Below are 5,949 nucleotides of genomic sequence, written 5' to 3' on the forward strand. Positions count from 1 at the left end.
ACACTTTTCATATTTTCAGCAGTTTGCCGACAGCATCAAGGTACTGCATGTGATTTTTTGTTCCATCGGCGAGTTGATCTTTGAGTCTACCGATTGTCTATCCCACTATACACGCGCTTCCCAGGTCGAGGGGTGCATCCCAGGTCGAGTTGGCACAGCGTGGTCTTCTCTGCCCTGATGATTTCCATAAACCTGAACATGTTTGGATGGCTGATTGAAGCATTCAGTCTACTGTGAAAGCCCTCATTGTTGTTGTTGGTCCTGGAAGCGAATGTGTCGTGGTGGTTCCACATGGGCAAGGGAAAGCGGGCGTCGTCGTCCACAAAAGGTTGCAGTGGTGTAGTCGTTGAATGTCTGGGAGCCGGGGACGACAGGGGAGGAGTCGTTGGTGTCAAGCCAAGCGTCCTGAACTGGGGGAAGGGGCAGAAGTGGGAGAGTAGCCGCTCGTCGTACCCAACGTTCTACACGTCTTCCTCCAGATGGCCTACGTATAGTGGACAAGCATTCCTTGACCTCAGCAGCTGGAAACTCAAGCTCAACAGCTCGGATAGTAGCCATCTCAAAGTCCATTTGAAGTCTTGTCGTCTTCACCATCGCTGAACAGCAGAAATCTGTCGCCGTCGCTTGTGTCCGTCCATGGAGCAGCCAGGTCGACATCGGTTCTGGTCTGGGGAAGCTTGGGGATGGTGTGGCGTCTACGCCGATAGCGAGCAATCTCGACAGAAGTGAAGAGTTCCAACAGCAGCTGCATCAAGTTGTGTCACCTCGATCTCTTTGTGTTTTGCTTGTTTTTGCTTCTTTTTGTGTTGTGTTATCAGTACTCCACCTTATATGTCGGCGAGGTGATATAACCGAGCCTAAACCAGACAATCTAGTGTTTGACATCGCTCTAGGGGTAAAAGGATATGCAGTCAAGTTCCCGTTCACGACCACCCGATCCATTTAGTTCTTACAAGCATGGGTTGGTAGGCATAAATGTTCCAGTGTGAAAGAGTAGGATTTTACCCCACTGTTAGCAATATTCCAGCAATTTCACGCCGAAGGACACCAAAAATGGGCTTCACACATTGTACCCACGTCCGGAATCGAACCCTGGTCTTCTTCATGGCGACTACCGACATTTTCTTGCCCGGAATCGGTATGGGTTTAAAGATTAAATGTTACAAATCGTTGTCGAACACGAGTGAATGACTGAGTGTGGCAATATTCCAGCAATATCAAAGTGCAGAGTACCACAAAATGAGCTTCACGAAACGTACCTACATGGGGAATCGAACCCGGGCCTTCGACCTAGCGAGCGAACACTTTAGTCATCACACTGCTACACCACCCTTGTCGTACCAGGAATCCTTACGGTTTCAAGACTACAAGGTCATATATTGTTGTGTAACAGGAGTCACTGAGTGAGTTAGTGAGTGGATGGCAATATTCCAAAACGATCTCTGCAGGGGACGGGGTGGTACCATTAAGGACCTGTGATCAGTATTGTGGGTCACATTCTTCAGGTCATTGAACCTAACAGGAACAAAGTAAACTAGCTCTTAAACGTGGTGAAAGTGGGTATCGTGCATCTCCAGTGTCTCAGTACGTGGTGTGTCACAGCCATATCTCCTCGTGTGATCCGCGTCAGATGTTACTACCACGCTCTTCTAACCCGCAGATACTCACCAGAACAACAACTTTCCTAACTTACATTTCTCTCAGTGTTACAGTTTCTTGGACAAAGGATTTGCTTGACCCCCTCAAAGATGTCTCTTACCCCACGGAGACTGTGATCGTCACACATGGTGCCCGCTACAGGCGGCGAGTTAATCAACCGCTATGTTCAATGTTTGAAGCATGGGACTTGTACAATACTCGTTCACAGCACTCTCGATAAACAGCTTTCAATTTACACTGTATCTGTTGCGAGATCAGCTGATAGAGTAGCCAGGCTTTCAGCAAAAGACAATGTTGAAGTGGCGTCTCCCGCCAACACAGTCAGACATTGAATACAGGAGCGCTATATTCATAGACAAAGTTCAGCGGAATACATATCTAGTTTATGGATAGAACATATCTCTCATTTGGGATGGGTTGGCCCATTATCAGATAGCAATAGCCATTTTAATCTGAGAGACATTCGTTTGTCTGTAGAAGTTGTGATATCAACAGTGGTTACGAAATAATCATGACAGATAGCTATGGGTTGTGTACTCCCCAGGGAGTTGAGCATGAAATATGAGTGCACACTGATCCACTGACAGGAGGAATATTAAAGTAACAAGCATCACTGTATGTGAGTGAGTGAGTGAGGTTCTTACGACGCTTTTAGCAATACTCCAGCCATATCACGGCTGGGTACACCAGAAATTGGCTTCACAATTGGGACCCGGATTTTCGGCGTGACGTGCGAACACTTTAACCATTAGGCTACCCCACCGCCCCACAACATTTGGGTGTATTTTGAGCATTGCAAATGTCCATTGTGTTCGTGGTTGAAATTATGGAATCAAATCAACAGAAGTACTTCTGAAAAAACCCATACTCAATCACTCCAGTTACAGGTTTAGACATGTTAATATTCGATAATGTTTTACCGATATGAAATAAACTTTACATTAATTAATTTTTTAGCAACAGTTATGTCTGTAAAGAGTGACTGACAACGGTTTTACGCCGCTTTCAGAAATATCACGGAGGGGTAAAGGTCTCCCTTTAAGTCGAGCGACACATTTAGTTTAAGAAGTCTGGTCTTGTTGAAAAGAATCACTTTACATGTCTTTCTAAAACGTAACATGTCATTTTAACAGGCCTTTAACTTTTTTCGAGGTTGGATGATTACAACAGTGAGTTGATAAGAGTAATGATTTAATGCGCCGGACTCAAGTTCCTGGGTGGTTCAACGTTTCATTCTTTATCGTTAACTGATGAGCAACTCATTACATTCAAACCGAGACACGTCAACCCTGACAATGTCAAGCCACAGTAAAACTCCGTGACCACATATACGGCTAAGACTGAAGTAACGACGTCGTGGTTCTAGTCACAGGGACACCAGCTCATGTAACCGTATCTCAGAACTTATCTTCATACACAATCATGGTAGAGCTTTTAAACTAGATTTCTTTCTGAATATTCGCCTTATATGTACACAGAGATACCATCGTGTAAATCTCATTGTAAGAGAGCAACTTTACGTGTCACCGTTCCCCCTTTAAATTCTGATATTGCGAAGTGATTAGTGCCAGAACAGACCACTAGGTCTGCCCAGGAGATTTATGGTCTGTGATAGAGAGTCTGTTGATGTGATGCGTCTTGGCTTGGTTCAGTCTTCTATATGCGATAATGGTGAGTGTTGAATGGTGCTGAATGCGCTCATACTACAACAGCCACATTTGTCACATAATTCATGTTTAATGCATGCTATACCTCGTTTTTATCTGATTCATGTCAATACGTCTGGATTAGTTTTTATTATGTTTGAGTATATTTGAAAAAAATGTAATCGGTTCTGGGTGGTTGGGGGTGTCTGATTTAACACCTCCCGAAGAGACAAGCTTGTACTGAAACATAAAAGAACAAGAAATCAGCAGGTAATAAAAAGTTTTTTACGTAGCACAATTACGGGTAATTACTTGAATATTGAAATCCTGAACAAAGCCTAAAATAAGTCTATCTAATTCTGTGTGGCCTGTAGCCATTGTGGTCAGATCGTCATCAAGACATAAAACTTGCATCATTATGTACCGGAATTTCAAATGATACCTTGAACAGTGTATCCCAGACTATGACACTCATAAAAACGGCCGTGAGATATGAAGTAATACACACCTGGTAGGTACGGCCATATATCAACCAGTGTTTTATACCACATTGTATGTGATACGACCCTGTCCAGAACAAGGCAATAGGCGTTCTGGATGAGCCTGTAGTGTTATCGTCGTGATGTTTATTTCCTCTATCTATCAAACTTTGTCACCTATATTGTCTTTATCTTGGATGTATTCACGGCCTGACAGAGAGCTGAACAGGTGCATATATCACCTATTTATACACCTGTCTAGTGTTAGGTGACCCGTGCTGAGATGTGGAGCCCTAGACGGCTTGGTGATATTGTCCTATGTTTTGGCATTCAGCGCCTAGTGTAATGTGGAACACTTATATAGCACTAAATATTATGTATGTAACTTGTATGAGTTTATTCCATTAATCGTGTGTTCATATATGTGCAAAGCTCATATTTGAAGGTCGAAGATTGAAGCATATTGATTTTTAAACATACAAATAATCCATGTCATTCATGGTCAACCAGTAGGTGTGTGTCTTTCTCTTGACCAATCAGAATGTTATACGTTACATTTGACCACTTTGTAATGGCATTGTGTATTCATAGCTTTCGGTCGTGGGAGCCGTGCCATTTCACACTTATCCGAGGGGTAGCCTAGAGGTTAAGGCGTACGCACGTCCTCTCATGGTTACAATGGGTGAAGCCCATTTCTGGTGTCCCCCGCCGTTCCTAAAAGCGGCGTAAAACCCAACTCACTCACTCACTTTTAGCAGAACAAGTATACGATAAATTCCCGTTTGTTTTTGGTTTTTAGAATGCTTACCTGCGGTAATCTTGTTTCTGATCTTAGGTACATCGGGTCATGTATGGTTGAATATTCATCCTTGAATCACCTTATGTCGAGCTTTTACACAGATGCATACCGTTTTTTGCACTTCAATCATATCTACATATTTACACATTTCAGCATTGGTATCATAGATTTGCCTGTCGATACCGCTTTAGGGAGGTATTAAATACCTAACCTATCACATTAACACAAAACAACAGGACGTTCATTCATAAAACACTTTTATGTCGTGTCCCCGCTCGCAGAACACGTAAATAGATTAACATAATAAATTACTTGCAGAATCTGAAACTTGTATTTCGTTAATTTTATCAGCGTGAATTCAAAATGATCGTTGGAAGGGTAACGCCAACACTGACAGGCTGTCAGCTCCCATAGCAGTGGACTATTGACGAGGCGGTTTTCGATAATGTTCTAAGCTGTAATGAAATGTTAAGGTCTGATTAGGTTAAGCCGTCGTAGATTTTCAATAGAAAGATAGAGTCTTTATATACTCAGGGATACCACATATAGTTGACACATTCAATGAAAAACAACATCGACCCACCGAGATATGCAAGAACATGTACCGTAAAGATCCGACACATTGCCTGTTGAAAATGATAGAGAGACACAGCCCATAACCTTAAAGTGTCATGTTTAGCAGCAGGGGGTGCTGTTCACGCCAGAAACTGATATGGGAAGTTCAGTTTGGATAGTGAGGGTAAATTGGGACAAATAGTACTGACATTAATAACGACGGTCTTGGGCAAGGCTATTCTCCGTATATTCAAGGTTCAATTGTGAGTGTGGAGGTTTCTCAATCTTACATTGGTACCGTGTGGTAACAGAACGCTGGGGTTTCTCAATCTTACATTGGTACCGTGTGGCAACAGAACGCTGGGGTCTCCGAATCTAACATTGGTACCGTGTGGTAACAGAACGCTGGGGTCTCTCAATCTTACATTGGTACCGTCTACTAACAGAACGCTGGGGTCTCTCAATCTTACATTGGTACCGTGTGGTAACAGAACGCTGGGGTATCTCAATCTTTAATTGGTACCGTGTGATAACAGAACGCTGGGGCCTCTCAATCTTTCATTGGTACCGTGTGGTAACAGAACGCTGAGGTCTCTCAATCTTACATTGGTACCGTGTGATAACAGAACGCTGGGGTCTCTCAATCTTTAATTGGTAGCATGTGGTAACAGAACGCTGGGGTCTCTCAATCTTACATTGGTACCTTGTGGTAACAGAACGCTGGGGTCCCTCAATCTTACATTGGTACCGTGTGGTAACAGAACGATGGGGTCTCTCAATCTTTCATTGGTACCGTGTGGTAACAGAACGC

The sequence above is a fragment of the Haliotis rubra genome, unplaced genomic scaffold (assembly GCF_003918875.1).
Source record: "Haliotis rubra isolate DU_JTF1 unplaced genomic scaffold, ASM391887v1 Scf24, whole genome shotgun sequence".
NCBI lineage: Eukaryota > Metazoa > Mollusca > Gastropoda > Lepetellida > Haliotidae > Haliotis > Haliotis rubra.